This window comes from Triticum dicoccoides, chromosome 5A (assembly GCF_002162155.2).
Source record: "Triticum dicoccoides isolate Atlit2015 ecotype Zavitan chromosome 5A, WEW_v2.0, whole genome shotgun sequence".
Classification (NCBI taxonomy): Eukaryota; Viridiplantae; Streptophyta; class Magnoliopsida; order Poales; family Poaceae; genus Triticum; species Triticum dicoccoides.
In genome coordinates this window covers 507,343,254-507,368,493 of record NC_041388.1, presented here as the reverse complement: position 1 = coordinate 507,368,493, position 25,240 = coordinate 507,343,254, and positions in this window count along the sequence as shown.

Genomic DNA, 25,240 nt, shown 5'->3' with positions numbered 1-25,240 from the left:
CTCGATATGATGACTACTTGATACTCTAGTGCACCATGCTTTACGGCTTAGAATCGGGACTTCAAAAATGTTTTGAATGCCATGGAACATATGAGATGTTCCAAGAGTTGAAATTAGTATTTCAGACTCATGCCCATGTCGAAAGGTATGAGACCTTTGACAAACACTTTGCCTACAAGATGGAGGAGAATAGCTCAGCTAGTGAGCATGTGCTCAGAATGTTTGAGTACTACAATCACTTGAATCAAGTGGGAGTTAATCTTCTAGATAAGATAGTTATTGACAGAGTTCTCTAGTCACTATCACCAAGTTACTGGAACTTCGTGATGAACTATAATATGCAAGGGATAACGGAAACGATTCCCAAGCTATTCGTGATGCTGAAATCGACGAAGGTAGAAATCAAGAAAAGCATCAAGTTTGATGGTTGACAAGACCACTAGTTTCAAGAAAAGGGCAAAGGGAAGAAGGGGAACTTCAAGAAGAACGGCAAGCAAGTTGCTGCTCAAGTGAAGAAGCCCAAGTCTAGACCTAAGCCTGAGACTAAGTGCTTCTACTGCAAAGGTACTGGTCACTGGAAGCAGAACTGCCCCAAGTATTTGGCGTATAAGAAGGATGGCAAAGTGAACAAAGGTATATTTGATATACATGTTATTGATGTGTACTTTACTAGTGTTTATAGCAACCCCTCAGTATTTGATACTAGTTCGGTTGCTGAGATTAGTAACTCGAAACGGGAGTTGCAGAATGAACAGAGACTAGTTAAGGGTGAAGTGACGATGTGTGTTGGAAGTGGTTCCAAGATTGATATGATCATCATCGCACACTCCCTATACATTCGGGATTAGTGTTGAACCTAAATAAATGTTATTTGGTGTTTGCGTTAAGCTTGAATATGATTTGATCATGTCTATTGCAATACAGTTAATCATTTAAAGTCAGAGAATAATTGTTGTTCTGTTTACATGAATAAAACCTTCAATGGTCATACACCCAAGGTGAATGGTTTATTGAATCTCGGTCGTAGTGATACACATATTCATAATATTGAAGTCAAAAGATGCAAAGTTAATAATTATAGTGCAACTTATTTGTGACATTGTCGTTTAGGTCATATTTGTTGGGGATTGTAGTAGAAATTTAAAATTTTCTACGCATCACCAAGATCAATCTATGAAGTAATATAGCAACAAAGGGAAGGGGAGTGCATCTACATACCCTTGTAGATTGCTAAGCGGAAGCGTTGCAAGAACGCGATTGGTGGAGTCGTACACACAGCGATTCAGATCGCGGTCGATTCTGATCTAAGCGCCAAACAACGGCGCCTCCGCGTTCAACACACGTACAGCCCGGTGACGTCTCCCGCGCCTTGATCCAGCAAGGGGAGAGGGAGAGGTTGGGGAAGACTCCGTCCAGCAGCAGCACGACGGCATGGTGATGGTGGAGGAGCGCGGGACTCTAGCAGGGCTTCGCCAAGCACTATGAGAGACGAGGAGGGAGAGAGGTTGGGCTGCGCCAAGAGGGAGATCAAATCATGTGTTGGGCAGCCCCCAATACCTCAAAGTATATATAGGGGGAGGGGAGGAGCTGCGCCCCCTTCTAGGGTTCCCTCCCTAGGGGGTCGGCAGCCCTAGATGCCATCTAGGGTGGTGGCCAAAGGGGAGAAGAGGCGGGGCGCCCTAGGGTGGGCCTTAAAGCCCATTTGGACCTAGGGTTTGCCCCCTTCCCACTCTCCATGCGCCTTGGGCCTTGGTGGGGGGCGCACCAGCCCACCTGGCACTGGTTCCCTCCCACACTTGGCCCACGCAGCCTTCTGGGGCTGGTGGCCCCACCTGGTGGACCCCCGGGACCCTCCCGGTGGTCCCGATACGTTACCGATAGCACCCGAAACCTTTCCGGTGACCAAAACGGGACTTCCCATATATAAATATTTACCTTCGGACCATTCCGGAACTCCTAGTGACGTCCGGGATCTCATCCGGGACTCCGAACAACATTTGGTAACCGCGTACATACTTTCCCTATAACCCTAGCGTCATTGAACCTTAAGTGTGTAGATCCTACGGGCTCGGGAGTCATGCAGACATGGCCGAGACAACTCTCCGGTCAATAACCAACAGCGGGATCTGGATACCCATGTTGGCTCCCACATGCTCCACGATGATCTCATCAGATGAACCACGATGTCAAGGATTCAATCAATCCCGTATACAATTCCCTTTGTCTATCGGTACAATACTTGCCTGCGATTCGATCGTCGGTATCCCGATACCTTGTTCAATCTCGTTACCAGCAAGTCTCTTTACTCGTTCCGTAACACATCATCCCGTGATCAACTCCTTGGTCACATTGTGCACATTATGATGATGTCCTACTGAGTGGGCCTAGAGATACCTCTCCGTTACACGGAGTGACAAATCCCAGTCTCGATTTGTGCCAACCCAACAAACACTTTCGGAGATACCCGCAGTGCACCTTTATAGCCACCCAGTTACATTGTGACATTTGGTACACCCAAAGCATTCCTACGGTATCCGGGAGTTGCACAATCTCATGGTCTAAGGAAATGATACTTGACATTAGAAAAGCTTTAGCATACGAACTACACGATCTTGTGCTAGGCTTAGGATTGGGTCTTGTCCATCACATCATTCTCCTAATGATGTGATCCCATTATCAATGACATCCAATGTCCATGGTCAGGAAACCATGACCATCTATTGATCAACGAGCTAGTCAACTAGAGGCTTACTAGGGACATGTTGTGGTCTATGTATTCACACATGTATTACGGTTTCCGGTTAATACAATTATAGCATGAACAATAGACAATTATCATGAACAAGGAAATACAATAATAACCATTTTATTATTGCCTCTAGGGCATATTTCCAACAGTCTCCCACTTGCACTAGAGTCAATAATCTAGTTTACATCACTATGTGATTGTAATGAATCCAACACCCATGGGGTATGTTCATATCTTGCTTGTGAGAGAGGTTTATCATTAATGGGTCTGAACCTTTAAGATCCATGTGTGCTTTACAAATCTCTATGTTATCTTGTAGATGCAGCTACCACACGCTACTTGGAGTTTATTCCAAATAACTGCTCTACTATACGAATCTTGTTACTACTTAGAGTCATCCGGATTAGTGTCAAAGTTTGCATCGACATAACCCTTTACGACGAACTCTTTTACCACCTCCATAATCGAGAAAATTCCTTAGTCCACTAGTTACTAAGGATAAGTTCGACCGCTGTCGTGTGATCCATTCCTGAATCACTCTTGTACCCCTTGACTGACTCATGGCAAGGCACACTTCAGGTGCAGTACACAGCATAGCATACTGTAGAGCCTACGTCTAAAGCATAGGGGACGTCCTTCGTCCTTTCTCTCTATTCTGTCGTGGTCAGGTCTTGAGTTTTACTCAATACTCATACCTTATAACACAGCCAAGAACTCCTTCTTTGCCGATCTATTTTTGAACTCCTTCAAAATTTTGTCATGGTATGTGTTCGTTCGAAAGTACTATTAAGCGATTTTGATCTATCCTTATAGATCTTGATGCTCAATGTTCAAGTAGCTTAATCCAGGTTTTCCATTGAAAAACACTTTTCAGATAACCCTATATGCTTTCCAGAAACTCTACATCATTTCTGATCAACAATATGTTAACAACATATACTCATCAAAAATTCTATAGTGCTCCCACTAACTTCTTTGGAAATACAAGTTTCTCATAAACTTTGTATAAACCCAAAATCTTTGATCATCTCATCAAAGCGTACATTCCAATTCCGAGATGCTTACTCCAGTCCTTAGAAGGATTGCTGGAGCTTTGCATACTTGTCAGTATCTTTCAGGATTGACAAAAACCTTCTGGTTGTATCACATACAACCTTTCCTCAAGAAAAATGTTAGGAAACAATGTTTTTTTACATCCTATCTGCAAGATTTCATAAATAATGCAGTAACTACTAACATAATTCCAACAGACTCTTAGCATTGCTATGAGTGAGAAAGTATCATCGTAGTCAACTCCTTGAACTTGTCGGGAAGCATCTTAACGACAAGTTGAGCTTTCTTAATGGTGACACTTACCATCATTGTCTGTCTTCCTTTTAAAATCCATATGCACTCAACAGCCTCACGACCATCAAGTGGTTCTTTCAAAGTCTATACTTTCTTTTATACATGGATCCTCTCTCGGATTTTATGGCCTCGAGCCATTCTTTGGAATCTGGGCCCACCATCACTTCTCCATAGCTCGTAGGTTCATTGTTGTCTAGCAACATGACTTCCAAGATAGGATTACGTACCACTCTGAAGTAGTATGCATCCTTGTCGACCTATGAGGTTTGGTAGTGACTTGATCCGAAGTTTCATGATCACTATCATAAGCTTCCACTTCAATTGGTGTAGGTGCCACAGGATAAACTTCCCGTGCCCTGCTACACACTAGTTGAAGTGACGGTTCAATAACCTCATCAAGTCTCCACCATCCTCCCACTCAATTCTTTCAAGAGAAACTTTTCCTCGAGAAAGGACCCGTTTCTAGAAACAATCACTTTTGCTTCCGGATCTGAAATAGGAGGTATACCCAACTATTTTTGGGTATTCTATGAAGATGCATTTATCCGCTTTGGGTTCGAACTTATCAGCCTGAAACTTTTTCACATAAGCATCGCAGCCCCAAACTTTTAAGAAACGACAGCTTAGGTTTCTCTAAACGGTGTCGTCTCAACGGAATTGGGTGGTGCCCTATTTAAAGTGAATGCGGTTGTCTCTAATGCCTAACCCATAAATGATAGTGTTAATTCGATAAGAGACATTGTGGTATGCACCATATCCAATAGGGTGCAGTTATGATGTTCGGACACACCATCACATTATGGTGATCCAGGCGGTATTAGTTGTGAAATAGTTTCCACAATGTCTTAATTGTGTGCCAAACTCGTAACTCAGATATTCATCTCTATGATCATATCATAGACATTTTATCATCTTGTCACGACGATCTTCAACTTCACTCTGAAATTACTTGAACCTTTCAATAATTCAGACTTGTGTTTCATCAAGTAAATATACTTAGCATCTACTCAAATCATCTGTGAAGTAAGAACATAACGATATCCACTGCGTGCCTCAGCACTCATTGGACTGCACACATCAAAATTTATTACTTCCAACAAGTTGCTTTCTTGTTCCATCTTACTGAAAACGAGGCCTTTCAGTCACCTTGCCCATGTGGTATGATTTGCATGTCTCAAGTGATTCAAAATCAAGTGAGTCCAAACGATCCATCTGCATGGAGTTTCTTCATGCATATCTACCAATAGACATGGTTCGCATGTCTCAATCTTTTCAAAAACGAGTGAGTCCAAAGATCCATCAACATGGAGCTTCTTCATGCGTTTTATACCAACATGACTCAAATGGCAGTGCCATAAGTACGTGGTACTGTCATTACTATCTTATATCTTTTGGCATGAACATGTGTATCACTACGACCGGGATTCAATAAACCATTCATTTTAGGTGCAAGACCATTGTAGGTATTATTCAAATAAATAGAGTAACCATTATTCTCCTTAAATGAATAACCACATTGCAATAAAAATAATCCAATCATGTCTATGCTCAACGCAAACACCAAATAACAATTATTTAGGTTTAACACCAATCCCGATGGTAGAGGGAGCGTGCGATGTTTGATCACATCAACCTTGGAAACACTTCCAACATATCGTCATCTCACCTTTAGCTAGTCTCCATAGCCTTTTATTTCGAGTTACTAACACTTAGCAAGTGAACCAGTATTTATTACCCTGGTGCTACTAGGAGTACTAGTAAAGTACACAATAATATAATGTATATTCAAAATACTTCTGTCGACCTTGCCAGCCTTCTCATCTACCAAGGATCTAGGGTAGTTCTGCTTCAGTGACCGTTCCCCTCATTATAGAAGCACTTAGTCTCGGGTTTGGTTCAACCTTGGATTTCTTCACTAGAGCAGCAACTGATTTGCTGTCTCATGAAGTATCCCTTCTTTCCCTTGCCCTTCTTGAAACTAGTGGTTTTACTAACCATCAAAATTTGATGCTCCTACTTGGTTTCTACTTTCATGGTGTCAAACATCGCGAATTGCTCAAGGATCATCATGTCTATCCCTGATATGTTATAGTTCATCACTAAGCTCTAATAGCTTGGTGGTAGTGACTATGGAGAACTATCACTATCTCATCTGGAAGATTAACTCCCACTCGATTCAGGCGATTGCAGTACTTAGACAATCTGAGCACATGCTCAACGATTGAGCTTTTCTCCCTTAGTTTGCAGGCTTAAGAAACTTGCCAGAGGTCTCATACCTCTTCACGTGGGCACTAGTCTGAAATCCCAATTTCAGTCTTTGGAACATCTCATATGTTCTGTGACGTTTCAAAAACGTCTTTGGTGCCACAATTCTAAACCGTTAGTATTACGCACTGAACTATCACGTAGTCCTCAAAACGTGTATGTCAGATGTTTCCCAACATCTACAGACGATGCTCGAGGTTCAACGCACTGAGTGGTGCATTAAGGACATAGCCCTTCTGTGCAGCAATGAGGACAATCCTCAGTTCACGGACCCAGTCCGCATAATTGCTACTGTCAACTCTCAACTAAATTTTCTCTAGGAACATATCTAAAACAGTAGAACCAAAGCGTGAGCTACGACATAATTTGCAAAGACCTTTTGACTATGTTCATGATAATTAAGTTCATCTAATCAAATTATTCAATGAACTCCCACTTAGATAGACATCCCTCTAGTCATCTAAGTGATACATGATCCGAGTTAACTAGGCCGTGTCCGATCATCACGTGAGACGGACTAGTCATCATCGGTGAACATCTTCATGCTGATCGTATCCACTATACGACTCATATTCGACCTTTCGGTATTCCGTGTTCCGAGGCCATGTCTGTACATGCTAGGCTCGTCAAGTTAACCTAAGTGTATTGCGTGTGTAAATCTGGCTTACACCCGTTGTATGTGAACGTTAGAACCTATCACACCCGATCATCATGTGGTGCTTCGGAACAACGGACCTTAGCAACGGTGCATAGTTAGGGGGAACACAATCCTTGATATTTTAATGAGGGATCATCTTATTTATGCTACCGTCATTCTAAGCAAATAAGATGTAAAAACATGACAAACATCACATGCAAATCATAAAGTGACATGATATGGCCAATATCATCTTGCGCCTTTGATGTCCATCTTCGAGGCACGGTATGAACACCATCGTCACCTGCATGACACCATGATCTCCATCATCATGATCTCCATCATTGTGTCTTCATGAAGTTGCCTCACCAACTATTACTTCTACTACTACGGCTAACGGTTAGCAATAAAGTAAAGTAATTACATGGCGTTTTCATTGACACACAGGTCATAAATAAATTAAGATAACTCCTATGGCTCCTGCCGGTTGTCATACTCATCGACATGCAAGTCGTGATTCCTATTACAAGAACATGATCAATCTCATACATCACATATATCATTCATCACATCCTTTTGGCCATATCACATCACATAGCATACCCTGCAAAAACAAGTTAGACGTCCTCTAATTGTTGTTGCATGTTTTACATGGCTGCTATGGGTTTCTAGCAAGAACGTTTCTTACCTACGCAAAACCAGAATGGTGATATGCCAATTGCTATTTACCCTTCATAAGGACCATTTTCATCGAATCCGATCCGACTAAAGTGGGAGAGACAGACACCCTCCAGCCACCTTATGCATCAAGTGCATGTCAGTCGGTGGAACCTGTCTCACGTAAGTGTACGTGTAAGGTCGGTCCGGGCCGCTTCATCCCACAATGCCGCTGAATCAAGATAAGACTAGTAACGGCAAGCAAATTGAACAAATCATCGCCCACAACTACTTTGTGTTCTACTCGTGCATAGAATCTACGCATAGACCTAGCTCATGATGCCACTGTTGGGGATCGTAGCAGAAATTTAAAATTTTCTACGCATCACCAAGATCAATCTATGGAGTAATCTAGCAACGAAGGGAAGGGGAGTGCATCTACATACCCTTGTAGATCGCTAAGCGGAAGCATTGCAAGAACGTGGTTGGTGGAGTCGTACACACAGCGATTCAGATCACGGTCGATTCCGATCTAAGCGCCGAACAACGGCGCCTCCGCGTTCAACACACGTACAGCCCGGTGACGTCTCCCGCGCCTTGATCCAGCAAGGAGAGAGGGAGAGGTTGGGGAAAACTCCATCCAGCAGCAGCACGACGGCGTGGTGATGGTGGAGGAGCGCGGGACTCCAGCAGGGCTTCGCCAAGCACTACGAGAGACGAGGAGGGAGAGAGGTAGGGCTGCGCCAAGAGGGAGATCAAATCATGTGTTGGGCAGCCCCAATACCTCAAGTATATATAGGGGGAGGGGAGGGGCTGCGCCCCCTTCTAGGGTTCCCTCCCTAGGGGGGGCGGCAGCCCTAGATGCCATCTAGGGTGGCGGCCGAAGGGGAGAAGTGGGGGGCGCCCTAGGGTGGGCCTTAAGACCCATTTGGACCTAGGGTTTGCCCCCTTCCCACTCTCCACGCGCCTTGGGCCTTGGTGGGGGGGCACACCAGCCCACCTGGGGCTGGTCCCCTCCCACACTTGGCCCACGCAGCCTTCTGGGGCTGGTGGCCCCACCTGGTGGACCCCCGGGACCCTCCCGGTGGTCCCGGTACGTTACCGATAGCACCCGAAACCTTTCCAGTGACCAAAACGGGACTTCCCATATATGAATCTTTACCTCCGGACCATTCCGGAACTCCTCGTGACGTTCGGGATCTCATCCGGGACTTCGAACAACATTCGGTAACCGCGTACATACTTTCCCTATAACCCTAGCGTCATCGAACCTTAAGTGTGTAGACCCTACGGGCTCGGGAGTCAGGCAGACTGTTGGGTAACGTAGTAATTTCAAAAAAAATTCCTACGCACACGCAAGATCATGGTGATGCATAGCAACGAGAGGGGAGAGTATGATCTACGTACCCTTGTAGATCAACAACGGAAGCATTGACACAACATAGAGGAAGTAGTCGTACGTCTTCCCGATCCGACCGATCCAAGCACCGTTACTCCGGCACCTCCGAGTTCTTAGCACATGTATAGCTCGATGACGATCCCCGGGCTCCGATCCAGCAAAGCATCAGGGAGGAGTTCCGTCAGCACGACGGTGTGGTGACGATCTTGATGTTCTACCGTCGCAGGGCTTCGCCTAAGCACCGCTATGATATGACCGAGGTGGAATATGGTGGAGGGGGGCACCGCACACGGCTAAGGAACGATCACGACGATCAACTTGTGTGTCTTTGGGGTGCCCCCTGCCCCCGTATATAAAGGAGTGGAGGAGGGGAGGGCCGGCCCTCTCTATGGCGCGCCCTAGGGGAGTCCTACTCCCACCGGGAGTAGGGTTCCCCCTTTCCTAGTCCAACTAGAAGTCCTTCCATGTATTAGGAGTAGGAGTCAAGGCAAGGGAAAAGAGGAGAGAAGGAAGGAGGGGGCGCAGCCCTTCCCCCTAGTCCAATTCGGACTAGGCCTTGGGGGGCGCCCAACCTCTCCTATCTCTTTCCCCTAAAGCCTAATAAGGCCCATATACTCCCCGGCGAATTCCCGTAACTCTCCGGTACTCCGAAAAATACTCGGATCACTCGGAACCTTTCCGATGTCCGAATATAGTCGTCCAATATATCGATTTTTACGTCTCGACCATTTCGAGACTCCTCGTCATGTCCCCGATCTCATCTGGGACTCTGAACTCCTTCGGTACATCAAAACTCATAAAATCATAATATAACTGTCATCGAAACCTTAAGCGTGCGGACCCTATGGTTCGAGAACAATGTAGACATGACCGAGACACGTCTCCGGTCAATAACCAATAGCTAGAACTGGATGCCCATATTGGCTCCTACATATTCTACGAAGATCTTTATCGGTCAGACCGCATAACAACATACGTTGTTCCCTTTATCATCGGTATGTTACTTGCCTGAGATTTGATCGTCGGTATCCAATACCTAGTTCAATCTCGTTACCGGCAAGTCTCTTTACTCGTTCCGTAATACATCATCTCGCAACTAACTCATTAGTTGCAATGCTTGCAAGGCTTATGTGATGTGCATTACCGAGAGGGCCCAGAGATACCTCTCCGACAATCGGAGTGACAAATCCTAATCTCGAAATATGCCAACCCAACATCTACCTTTGGAGACACCTGTAATGCTCCTTTATAATCACCCTGTTATGTTGTGACGTTTGGTAGCACCCAAAGTGTTCCTCCGGCAAACGGGAGTTTCATAATCTCATAGTCATGGGAACATGTATAAGTCATGAAGAAAGCAATAGCAACATACTAAACGATCGGGTGCTAAGCTAATGGAATGGGTCATGTCAATCAGATCATTCACCTAATGATGTGATCCCGTTAATCAAATAACAACTCTTTGTCCATGGTTAGGAAACATAACCATCTTTGATTAACGAGCTAGTCAAGTAGAGGCATACTAGTGACACTCTGTTTGTCTATGTATTCACACATGTATTATGTTTCCGGTTAATACAATTCTAGCATGAATAATAAACATTTATCATGAAATAAGGAAATAAATAATAACTTTATTATTACCTCTAGGGCATATTTCCTTCAGTCTCCCACTTGCACTAGAGTCAATAATCTAGATCACATCACCATGTGATTAACATCGATAGTTCACATCATCATGTGATTAACACCCATAGTTCACATCGCCATGTGACCAACACCCAAAGGGTTTACTAGATTCAGTAATCTAGTTCACATCGCTATGTGATTAACACCCAAGGAGTACTAAGGTGTGATCATGTTTTGCTTGTGAGAGAATCTTAGTCAACGGGTCTGCCACATTCAGATCCGCATGTATTTTGCAAATTTCTATGTCAACAATGCTCTGCATGGAGCTACTCTAGCTAATTGCTCCCACTTTCAATATGTATCTAGACCGAGACTTAGAGTCATCTAGATTAGTGTCAAAACTTGCATCGGCGTAACCCTTTACGACGAACCTTTTTTTTCACTTCCATAATCGAGAAACATATCCTTATTCCTCTAAGGATAATTTTGACCGCTGTCCAGTGATCTACTCCTAGATCACTATTGTACTCCCTTGCCACACTCAGTGGTAGGGCATACAATAGATCTGGTATACAACATGGCATACTTTATAGAACCTATGACTGAGGCATAGGGAATGACTTTCATTCTCTTTCTATCTTCTGCCGTGGTCGGGCTTTGAGTCTTACTCAACTTCACACCTTGTAACACAGGCAAGAAACCTTTTCATTGATTGTTCCATTTTGAACTACTTCAAAATCTTGTCAAGGTATGTACTTATTGAAAAAACTTATCAAGTGTCTTGATCTATCTCTATAGATCTTGATACTCAATATGTGAGCAGCTTCACCGAGGTCTTTCTTTGAAAAACTCCTTTCAAACACTCCTTTATGCTTTGCAGAATAATTCTACATTATTTCCGATCAACAATATGTCATTCACATATACTTATCAGAAATGTTGTAGTGCTCCCACTCACTTTCTTGTAAATACAGGCTTCACCGCAAGTCTGTATAAAACTATATGCTTTGATCAACTTATCAAAGCGTATATTCCAACTCCGAGATTCTTGCACCAGTCCATAGTTGGATCGCTGGAGCTTGCATATTTAGTTAACACCTTTAGGATCGACAAAACCTTCTAGTTGCATCGTATACAACTCTTCTTTAGTAAATCCATTAAGGAATGCAATTTTGTTTATCCATTTGCCAGATTTCATAAAATGCGGCAATTGCTAACATGATTCGGATAGACTTAAGCATAGATACGAGTGAGAAAATCTCATCGTAGTCAACACCTTGAACTTGTCAAAAACCTTTTGCGACAATTCTAGCTTTGTAGATAGTAACACTACTATCAGCGTCCGTCTTCCTCTTGAAGATCCATTTATTTTCTATGGCTTGCCGATCATCGGGCAAGTCAACCAAAGTCCATACTTTGTTCTCATACATGGATCATATCTCAGATTTCATGGCTTCAAGCCACTTTGCGGAATCTGGGCTCACCATCGCTTCTTCATAGTTCGTAGGTTCATCATGATCTAGTAGCATGACTTCCAGAACAGGATTACCGTACCACTCTGGCGCGGATCTTACTCTGGTTGATCTACGAGGTTCAGTAGTATTTTGTTCTGAAGTTTCATGATCATCATCATTAGCTTCCTCACTAACTGGTGTAGGTGTCACAGAAACATTTTTCTGTGATGTACTACTTTCCAATAAGGGAGCAGGTACAGTTACCTCGTCAAGTTCTACTTTCCTCCCACTCACTTCTTTCGAGAGAAACTCCTTCTCCAGAAAGTTTCCGAATTTAGCAACAAAAGTCTTGCCTTCGGATCTGTGATAGAAGGTGTATCCAATAGTTTCCTTTGGATATCCTATGAAGACGCACTTTTCCGACTTGAGTTTGAGCTTATCAGGATGAAACTTTTTCATATAAGCATCGCAACCCCAAACTTTAAGAAACGACAGCTTAGGTTTCTTGTCAAACCATAGTTCACATGGTGTTGTCTCAACGGATTTAGATGGTGCCCTATTTAACGTGAATGCAGCTGTCTCTAATGCATAACCCCAAAACGATAGTGGTAGATCGGTAAGAGACATCATAGATTGCACTATATCCAATAGTGATAGATTGCACTATATCCAATAAAGTACGGTTATGACGTTCGGACACACCATTATGCTGTGGTGTTCCATGTGGCATGAGTTTGTGAAACTATTCCACATTGTTTTAATTGAATACCAAACTCGTAACTCAAATATTTGTCTCCGTGATCAGATCGTAGAAACTTTATTTTCTTGTCACGATGATTTTCCTCTTCACTCTAAAATTCTTTAGAACTTTTCAAATGTTTCAGACTTATGTTTCATCAAGTAGATATACCCATATCTGCTCAAATCATATGTGAAGTTCAAAAAATAACGATACTTGCCGTGAGCCTTAACACTCATCGGACCGCATACATCAGTATGTATTATTTCCAATAAGTCAGTTGCTCGCTCCGGAGAACGGAGTCTTAGTCATCTTGCCCATGAGGCATGGTTCGCAAGCATCAAGTGATTCATAATCAAGTGATTCCAAAATCCCATCAGCATGGAGTTTCTTCATGCGCTTTATACCAATATGACCTAAACGGCAGTGCTACAAATAAGTTGCACTATCATTATTAACTTCGCATCTTTTGGTTTCAATATTATGAATATGTGTATCACTACGATCGAGATCCAATGAACTTGTTTCATTGGGGGTATGACCATCGAAGGTTTTATTCATGTAAACGGAACAACAATTATTCTCTGACTTTAATGAATAATCGTATTGCAATAAACATGATCAAATCATATTCATGCTCAACGCAAAAACCAAATAACACTTATTTAGGTTCAACACTAATCCCGAAAGTATAGGGGAGTGTGCGATGATGATCATATCAATCTTGGAACCACTTCCAACACACATCGTCACTTCACCCTTAACTAGTCTCTGTTTATTCTGCAACTCCTGTTTTGAGTTACTAATCTTAGCAACTGAACTAGTATCAAATACCGAGGGGTTGCTATAAACACTAGTAAAGTACACATCAATAACATGTATATCAAATATACTTATGTTCACTTTGCCATCCTTCTTATCTGCCAATCACTTGGGGTAGTTCCTCTTCCAGTGACCAGTCCCTTTGCAGTAGAAACACTTAGTCTCAGGCTTAGGACCAGACTTGGGCTTCTTCACTTGAGCAGCAACTTGCTTGCCGTTCTTCTTGAAGTTCCCCTTCTTCCCTTTGCCCTTTTCTTGAAACTAGTAATCTTGTCAACCATCAACAATTGATGCTCTTTCTTGATTTCTACCTTCATCAATTTCATCATCATGAAAAGCTCGAGATTCGTTTCCGTTATCCCTTGCATATCATAGTTCATCACGAAGTTCTACTAACTTGGTGATGGTGACTAGAGAATTCTGTCAATCACTATCTTATCTGGAAGATTAACTCCCACTTGATTCAAGCGATTGTAGTACCCTGACAATCTGAGTACATGCTCACTAGTTGAGCGATTCTCCTCCATCTTTTAGCTATAGAACTTGTTGGAGACTTCATATCTCTCAACTCGGGTATTTGCTTGAAACTTCAACTCCTGGAACATCTCATATGGTCCATGACGTTCAAAACGTCTTTGATGTCCCGATTCTAAGCTGTTAAGCATGGTGCACTAAACTATCAAGTAGTCATCATATTGAGATAGCCAAACGTTCATAACGTTTGCATCTGCTCCTGCAATAGGCCCGTCACCTAGCGGTGCATCAAGGACATAATTCTTCTGTGCAGCAATGAGGATAAACCTCAGATCATGGATCCAATCCGCATCATTGCTACTAACATCTTTCAACACAATTTTTCTCTAGGAACATATCAAAATAAACATATGAAAGCAAGAACGCAAGCTATCGATCTACAACATAATTTGCAAAATACTACCAGGACTAAGTTCATGATAAATTTAAGTTCAATTAATCATATTACTTAAGAACTCCCACTTAGATAGACATCCCTCTAATCTTCTAAGTGATTATGTGATCCATATCAACTAAACCATAACCGATCATCACGTGAGATAGAGTAGTTTTCAATGGTGAACATCACTATGTTGATCATATCTACTATATGATTCACGCTCGACCTTTTGGTCTCCGTGTTCTGAGGCCATATCTGCATATGCTAGGCTCGTCAAGTTTAACCTGAGTATTCCGCGTGTGCAAAACTGGCTTGCACCCGTTGTAGATGGACGTAGAGCTTATCACACCCGATCATCACATGGTGTCTGGGCACGACGAACTTTGGCAACGGTGCATACTCAGGGAGAACACTTCTTGATAATTAGTGAGAGATCATCTTAAAATGCTACCGTCAAACTAAGCAAAATAAGATGTATAAAAGATAAACATCATATGCAATCAAAATATGTGACATGATATGGCCATCATCATCTTGTGCCTTTGATCTCCATCTCCAAAGTACTGTCATGATCTCTATCGTCACCGGCATGACACCATGATCTCCATCATCTTGATCTATATCAATGTGTCGTCACACGGTCATCTCGCCAACTATTGCTCTTGCAACTATTGCTATCGCATAGCGACAAAGTAAAGCAATTATTTGGCGCTTGCATCTTATGCAATATAGAGACAACCATAAGGCTTTTGCCAGTTGCCGATAACTTTAACAAAACATGATCATCTCATACAACAACTTATATATCATCACGTTTTGACTATATCACATCACAACATGCCCTGCAAAAACAAGTTAGACGTCCTCTAGTTTGTTGTTGCAAGTTTTACGTGGCTGCTACGGGCTTAAGCAAGAACCAATCTTACCTACGCATCAAAACCACAACGATAGTTTGTCAAGTTGGTGTTGTTTTAACCTTCGTAAGGACCGGGCGTAGCCACACTCGGTTCAACTAAAGTTGGAGAAACTGTCACCCGCTAGCCAGCTTTGTGCAAAGCACGTCGGGAGAACCGGTCTCGCGTAAGCGTACGTGTAATGTCGGTCCGGGCCGCTTCATCCAACAATACCGCCGAACCAAAGTATGACATGCTGGTAAGCAGTATGACTTATATCGCCCACAACTCACTTGTGTTCTACTCGTGCATATAACATCAATTTAAAACCTAGGCTCTAATACCACTGTTGGGTAACGTAGTAATTTCAAAAAAAATTCCTACGCACACGCAAGATCATGGTGATGCATAGCAACGAGAGGGGAGAGTATGATATATGTACCCTTGTAGATCAACAACGGAAGCGTTGACACAACGTAGAGGAAGTAGTCATACGTCTTCCCGATCCGACCGATCCAAGCACCGTTACTCCGGCACCTCCGAGTTCTTAGCACATGTACAGCTCGATGACGATCCCCGGGCTCCGATCCAGCAAAGCTTCGGGAAGGAGTTCCGTCAGCACGACGGCGTGGTGACGATCTTGATGTTCTACCGTCGCAGGGCTTCGCCTAAGCACCGCTATGATATGACCGAGATGGAATATGGTGGAGGGGGGCACCGCACACGGCTAAGGAACGATCACGAGGATCAACTTGGGTGTCTTTGGGGTGCCCCCTGCCCCCGTATAAAAGGAGTGGAGGAGGGGAGGGCCGGCCCTCTCTATGGCGCGCCCTAGGGGAGTCCTACTCCCACCGGGAGTAGGATTCCCCCTTTCCTAGTCCAACTAGAAGTCCTTCCATGTATTAGGAGTAGGGGTCAAGGCAAGGGAAAAGAGGAGAGAAGGAAGGAGGGGGCGCAGCCCTTCCCCCTAGTCCAATTCGGACTAGGCCTTGGGGGGCGCCCAACCTCTCCTATCTCTTTCCCCTAAAGCCCAATAAGGCCCATATACTCCCCGGCGAATTCCCGTAACTCTCCGGTACTCCGAAAAATACTCGGATCACTCGGAACCTTTCCGATGTCCGAATATAGTCGTCCAATATATCTATTTTTGCGTCTCGACCATTTAGAGACTCCTCGTCATGTCCCCGATCTCATCTGGGACTCCGAACTCCTTCGGTACATCAAAACTCATAAAATCATAATATAACTGTCATCGAAACCTTAAGCGTGCGGACCCTACGGTTCGAGAACAATGTAGACATGACCGAGACACGTCTCCGGTCAATAACCAATAGCGGGACCTGGATGCCCATATTGGCTCCTAGATATTCTACGAAGATCTTTATCGGTCAGACCGCTTAACAACATACGTTGTTCCCTTTATCATCGGTATGTTACTTGCCCGAGATTTGATCGTCGGTATGCAATACCTATTTCAATCTCGTTACCGGCAAGTCTCTTTACTCGTTCCGTAATACATCATCTCGCAACTAACTCATTAGTTGCAATGCTTGCAAGGCTTATGTGATGTGCATTACCGAGAGGGCCCAGAGATACCTCTCCGACAATCGGAGTGACAAATCCTAATCTCGAAATACGCCAACCCAACATCTACCTTTGGAGACACCTGTAATGCTCCTTTATAATCACCCTGTTATGTTGTGACGTTTGGTAGCACCCAAAGTGTTCCTCCGGCAAACGGGAGTTTCATAATCTCATAGTCATGGGAACATGTATAAGTCATGAAGAAAGCAATAGCAACATACTAAACGATCGGGTGCTAAGCTAATGGAATGGGTCATGTCAATCAGATCATTCACCTAATGATGTGATCCCGTTAATCAAATAACAACTCTTTGTCCATGGTTAGGAAACATAACCATCTTTGATTAACGAGCTAGTCAAGTAGAGGCATACTAGTGACACTCTGTTTGTCTATGTATTCACACATGTATTATGTTTCCGGTTAATAAAATTCTAGCATGAATAATAAACATTTATCATGAAATAAGGAAATAAATAATAACTTTATTATTGCCTCTAGGGAATATTTCCTTCATAGACATGGCCGAGACAACTCTCCGGTCAATAACCAACAACGGGATCTGGATACCCATGTTGGCTCCCACATGCTCCACGATGATCTCATTGGATGAACCACGATGTCAAGGATTCAATCAATCCCGCATACAATTCCCTTTGTCTATCGGTACGATACTTGCCTGAGATTCGATCGTGGTATCCCGATACCTTGTTCAATCTCGTTACCGGCAAGTCTCTTTACTCATTCCGTAACACATCATCCCGTGATCAACTCCTTGGTCACATTGTGCACATTATGATGATGTCCTACCGAGTGGGCCCAGAGATACCTCTCTGTTACACGCAGTGACAAATCCTAGTCTCGATTCGTGCCAACCGAGCAGATACTTTCGGAGATACCCGCAGTGCAGCTTTATAGCCACCCAGTTACGTTGTGACATTTGGTACACCCAAAGCATTCCTACGGTATCCGGGAGTTGCACAATCTCATGGTCTAAGGAAATGATACTTGACATTAGAAAAGCTTTAGCATACGAACTACACGATCTTGTGCTAGGCTTAGGATTGGGTCTTGTCCATCACATCATTCTCCTAATGATGTGATCCCATTATCAATGACATCCAATGTCCATGGTCAGGAAACCATGACCATCTATTGATCAACGAGCTAGTCAACTAGAGGCTTACTAGGGACATGTTGTGGTCTATGTATTCACACATGTATTACGGTTTCCGGTTAATACAATTATAGCATGAACAATAAACAATTATCATGAACAAGGAAATACAATAATAACCATTTTATTATTGCCTCTAGGGCATATTTCCAACAATATTGGTGTAAAGCGCATGAAGAAAATCCATGATGATGGGCTTTTGGAATCACTTGATGCTTGCGAACCATGCCTCATGGGAAAGATGACTAATACTCTGTTCTCCAGAACAATGGAGCGAGCAACTAAATTATTGGAAATAATACATACTGATGTATGCGGTCCGATGAGTGTTCAGGCTCGTGGCGAGTATCGTTATTTTCTGACCTTCATAGATGATTTGAGGAGATATGGGTATATCTACTTGATGAAACATAAGTCTGAAACATTTGAAAGGTTCAAATAATTTCAGAGTGAAGTGGAAAATCATCGTAACAAGAAAATAAAGTTTCTACGATCTGATCGTGGAGGATAATATTTGAGTTGCGAGTTTGGTCTTCATTTGAAACAGTGCGGAATAGTTTCGCAACTCACGCCACCTGGAACACCACAACGTAATGGTGTGTCCGAACATCATAATCTTACTTTATTAGATATGGTGCAATCTATGATGTCTCTTACCGATTTACCACTATGGTTTTGGGGTTATGCATTAGAGACAGCTGCATTCACGTTAAATAGGGCACCATCTAAATCCGTTGAGATGACGCCATATGAACTGTGGTTTAGCAAGAAACCTAATCTGTCGTTTCTTAAAGTTTGGGGCTATGATGCTTATGTGAAAAAATTTCAACCTGATAAGCTCGAACCCAAACCGGAGAAATGCATCTTCATAGGATACCCAAAGGAAACTGTTGGGTACACCTTCTATCACAGATCCGAAGGCAAGATATTCATTGCTAATAATGGATCCTTTCTAGAGAAGAAGTTTTTCTCGAAAGAAGTGAGTGGGAGGAATGTAGAACATGATAAGGTAATTGTACCTTCTCCCAAATTGGAAAGTAGATCATCAAAGAAATCAGTTCTAGTGATCTCTACACCAATTAGTGAGGAAGCTAATGATGATGATCATGAAACTTTAGATCAAGTTACTACCGAACCTCGTAGGACAACTAGAGTATGGTCCGCACCATAGTGGTACGGTAATACTTTCTGGAAGTCATGTTACAAGACCATGATGAACCTACGAACTATGAGGAAGCGATGATGAGCCCAGGTTCCGCGAAATGGCTTGAGGCCATGAAATCTGAGATGAGATCCATGTATGAGAACAAAGTATGGACTTTGATTGACTTGCCCGATGATCGGCGAGTCATTAAGAATAAATGGATCTTCAAGAGGAAGACAGAAGCTGATAGTAGCGTTACTATTTACAAAGCTTGAATTGTCTCAAGAATGTTTTCGACAAATTCAAGGTGTTGACTACGATGAGATTTTCTCACTCGTATTGATGCTTAAAAGTCTGTCTGAATCATGTTAGCAATTGCCGCATTTTATGAAATCTAGCAAATGGATGTCAAAACTGTATTCTTTAATAGATTTCTTAAAGAAGAATTGTATATGATGCAACCAGAAGGTTTTGTCGATCCTAAATGTGATAACAAAGTGTGCAAGCTCCAGCGATCCATCTATGGACTGGTGCAAGCATCTCGGAGTTGGAATATATACTTTGATAAAGTGATCAAAGCATATAGTTTTATACAGACTTGCGGTGAAGCCTGTATTTACAAAGAGCATGCCAAGTTGATGCGATGGCACAAAGAAGACCGTAAGAAAGATGGGAAGTTGAGAGTACCAGCTGACGGGTCGCAATGGAGAAAAATTGAGAGAAAGTGGGAGGACTTTGCAGATGCCGCAAGGAACGTATGGTTTGGTCTAAGTGTAGATGGCATTAATGTTGGAAATATGCCCTAGAGGCAATAATAAAAGCATTATTATTATATTTCCTTGTTCATGATAATTGTCTTTATTCATGCTATAATTGTGTTATCCGGAAATCGTAATACATGTGTGAATAACAGACACCAACATGTCCCTAGTAAGCCTCTAGTTGACTAGCTCGTTGATCAATAGATAGTCATGGTTTCCTGACTATGGACATTGGATGTCATTGATAACGAGATCACATCATTAGGAGAATGATGTGATGGACAAGACCCAATCCTAAACATAGCACAAGATCGTATAGTTCGTTTGCTAGAGTTTTCCAATGTCAAGTATCTTTTCCTTAGACCATGAGATCGTGTAACTCCCGGATACCGTAGGAGTGCTTTGGGTATACCAAACGTCACAACGTAACTGGGTGACTATAAAGGTAGACTACGGGTATCTCCGAAAGTGGCTGTTGGGTTGACATAGATCAAGACTGGGATTTGTCACTCCGTATGACGGAGAGGTATCACTGGGCCCACTCGGTAGTGCATCATCATAATGAGCTCAAAGTGACCAAGTGTCTGGTCACGGGATCATGCATTACGGTACGAGTAAAGTGACTTGCCGGTAACGAGATTGAACGAGGTATTGGGATACCGGCGATCGAATCTCGGGCAAGTAACATATCGATTGACAAAGGGAATTGCATACGGGGTTGATTGAATCCTCGACATCGTGGTTCATCCGATGAGATCATCGTGGAGCATGTGGGAGCCAACATGGGTATCCAGATCCCGCTGTTGGTTATTGGCCGGAGAGTTGTCTCGGTCATGTCTGCTTGTCTCCCGAACCCGTAGGGTCTACACACTTAAGGCTCGGTGACGCTAGGGTTGTGAAGATATGTATATGCAGTAACCCGAATATTGTTCAGAGTCCCGGATGAGATCCCGGACGTCACGAGGAGTTCCAGAATGGTCCGGAGGTAAAGAATTATATATAGGAAGTGCTGTTTCGGCCATCGGGACAAGTTTCAGGGTCACCGGTATTGTACCGGGACCACCGGAAGGGTCCCGGGGGTCCACCGGGTGGGGCCACCTATCCCGGGGGGCCCCATGGGCTGAAGTGGGAGGGAACCCAGCCCATAGTGGGCTGGGGCGCCACCCCCCCTAGGGCCCATGCGGCTAGGGTTGAGGGGAAACCCTAGAGGGGGCGCCCCCTTGCCTTGGGGGGCAAGCCCCCCACCCTAGGCCCCCCCCCTAGTAGATGCCATCTACTAGGGCCGGCGCCCCCCCCTTGGCACCCCTATATATAGTGAGGGAGAGGAGGGACTTCATACCTGAGCTTTGGCGCCTCCCTCTCTCCCCGTTACGTCTCTCTCTCGTAGTATAGGCGAAGCCCTGCTACTGTGACGCCCTGCATCCATCACCACGCCGTCGTGCTACTGGATCTTCATCAACCTCTCCTTTCCCCTTGTTGGATCAAGAAGGAGGAGACGTTTCCCGTCCCGTACGTGTATTGAACGCGGAGGTGCCGTACGTTCGGCGCTTGGTCATCGGTGATTTGGATCACGTCGTGTACGACTACATCATCACCGTTCTTTGAACGCTTCCGCACGCGATCTACAAAGGTATGTAGATGCATCTAATGACTCGTTGCTAGATGAACTCCTAGATAGATCTTGGTGAAACGAGTAGGAAAATTTTTGTTTTCTGCAACGTTCCCCAACATTGGCATCATGAGCTAGGTCTATGCGTAGTTCTTCTTGCGCGAGTAGAACACAATATGTTGTGGGCGTAGATTTGTCAACTTTCTTGCCGCTACTAGTCTTTTCTTGCTTCAACGGCATTGTGGGATGAAGCGGCCCGGACCAACCTTACACGTACGCTTACGTGAGACCGGTTCCACCGACTAACATGCACTAGTTGCATAAGGTGGCTGGCAGGTGTCTGTCTCTCCCACTTTAGTTGGAGCGGATTCGATGAACAGGGTCCTTATGAAGGGTAAATAGAAGTTGACAAATCACGTTGTGGCTTTAATGTAGGTAAGAAGACGTTCTTGCTAGAACCCTAATTCAGCCACGTAAAACTTGCAACAACAATTAGAGGACGTCTAACTTGTTTCTGCAGCAAGTGGTTTGTGATATGATATGGCCAAAGTTGTGATGAATGATGAATGATCTATATGTGATGTATGAGATGTTCATGCTATTGTAATAGGAATCACGACTTGCATGTCGATGAGTATGACAACCGGAAGGAGCCATAGGAGTTGTCCTTATTCTTTTATATGACCTGCGTGTCATTGAGAAACGCCATGTAAATTGCTTTACTTTATTGCTAAATGTGTTAGCCATAGTAGTAGAAGTAATAGTTGGCGAGCAACTTCATGGAGACACGATGATGGAGATCATGATGATGGAGATCATGGTGTCAAGCCGGTGACAAGATGATCATGGAGCCCCAAGATGGAGATCAAAGGAGCTATGTGATATTGGCCATATCATGTCACGTTCATTATTTGATTGCATGTGATGTTTATCATGTTTTTTTGCATCTTGTTTACTTATAACGACGGTAGTAAATAAGATGATCCCTCATAACAATTTCAAGAAGTGTTCCCCCCTAACTGTGCACCGTTGCTAAAGTTCGTCGTTTCGAAGCACGCCGTGATGATCGGGTGTGATAGATCCTTACGTTCACATACAACGGGTGTAAGACAGTTTTACACATGCAAAACACTTAGGGTTAACTTGACGAGCCTAGCATGTACAGACATGGCCTCGGAACACAGAAGACCGAAAGGTCGAGCATGAGTCGTATAGAAGATACGATCAACATGAAGATGTTCACCGACATTGACTAGTCCGTCTCACGTGATGATCGGACACGGTCTAGTTAACTCGGATCATGTAATACTTAGATGACTAGAGGGATGTCTAATCTAAGTGGGAGTTCATTAATAATTTGATTAGATGAACTTAATTATCATGAACTTAGTCTAAAATCTTTGCAATATGTCTTGTAGATCAAATGGCCAACGTAGTCCTCAACTTCAACGCGTTCCTAGAGAAAACCAAGCTGAAAGATGATGGCAGCAACTATACGGACTGGGTCCGGAACCTGAGGATCATCCTCATAGCTTCCAAGAAAGATTATGTCCTACAAGCACCACTAGGTGATCCTCCCGTCCCACAGAACCAAAATGTTTTGAACGCTTGGCAGACCGTGTTGACGACTACTCCCTCGTTCAGTGCGGCATGCTTTACAGCTTAGAGCCGGGGCTCCAAAAGCGTTTTGAGAGACATGGAGCATATGAGATGTTCGAAGAGCTGAAAATGGTTTTTCAAGCTCATGCCCGGATCGAGAGATATGAAGTCTCCGATAAGTTCTTCAGCTGTAAGATGGAGGAAAATAGTTCTGTCAGTGAGCACATACTCACAATGTCTGGGTTACATAACCGCTTGTCTCAGCTGGGAGTTAATCCCCCGGATGATGCGGTCATTGACAGAATCCTCCAGTCGCTTCCACCAAGCTACAAGAGCTTTGTGATGAACTTCAACATGCAGGGGATGCAAAAGACCATTCCTGAGTTGTTCTCAATGCTGAAATCAGCGGAGGTAGAAGTCAAGAAGGAGCATCAAGTGTTGATGGTCAATAAAACCACTAAGTTCAAGAAGGGCAAGGGTAAAAAGAACATCAAGAAAGACGGCAAGGATGTTGCCGCGCCCGGCAAGCAAGCTGCCGGGAAGAAGTCAAAGAATGGACCCAAGCCTGAGACAGAGTGCTTTTATTGCAAAGGGAAGGGTCACTGGAAGTGGAACTGCCCCAAATACTTAGCGGACAAGAAGGCCGGCAACGCCAAAGGTATATTTGATATATACGTAATTGATGTGTACCTCACCAGTACTCGTAGTAACTCCTGGGTATTTGATACCGGTGCCGTTGCTCATATTTGTAACTCACAGCAGGAGCTGCGGAATAAACGGAGACTGGCAAAGGACGAGGTGACGATGCGCGTCGGGAATGGTTCCAAGGTCGATGTGATCGCCGTCGGCACGCTACCTCTACATTTACCTACGGGATTAGTTTTAAACCTCAATAATTGTTATTTAGTGCCAGCTTTGAGCATGAACATTGTATCGGGATCTCGTTTAATTCGAGATGGCTACTCATTTAAATATGAGAATAATGGTTGTTCCATTTATATGAGAGATATGTTTTATGGTCATGCTCCTATGGTAAATGGTTTATTCTTAATGAATCTCGAGCGTATTGCTACACATATTCATAGTGTGAGTACCAAAAGATGTAAAATTGATAATGATAGTCCCACATATTTGTGGCACTGCCGCCTTGGTCACATAGGTGTCAAACGCATGAAGAAGCTCCATGCTGATGGACTTTTAGAGTCTCTTGATTATGAATCATTTTACACGTGCGAACCATGCCTCATGGGTAAAATGACCAAGACTCCGTTCTCAGGAACAATGGAGCGAGCAACCAACTTATTGGAAATCATACATACTGATGTGTGCGGTCCAATGAGTGTTGAGGCTCGCGGTGGCTATCGTTATGTTCTCATGCTCACTGATGATTTAAGTAGATATGGGTATATATACTTAATGAAATACAAGTCTGAAACCTTTGAAAAGTTCAAAGAATTTCAGAGTGAGGTTGAGAATCAACGTGACAGGAAAATCAAGTTTCTACGATCAGATCGTGGAGGAGAATACTTGAGTCACGAGTTTGGCACACACTTAAGAAAATGTGGAATAGTTTCACAACTGACGCCGCCTGGAACACCTCAGCGTAATGGTGTGTCCGAACGTCGTAATCGCACTCTATTAGATATGGTGCGATCTATGATGTCTCTTACCGATTTACCGCTATCGTTTTGGGGCTATGCTTTAGAGACTGCCGCATTCACTTTAAATAGGGCTCCGTCGAAATCCGTTGAGACGACACCGTATGAATTATGGTTTGGGAAGAAACCTAAGCTGTTGTTTCTAAAAGTTTGGGGATGCGATGCTTATGTCAAGAAACTTCAACCTGAAAAGCTCGAACCCAAGT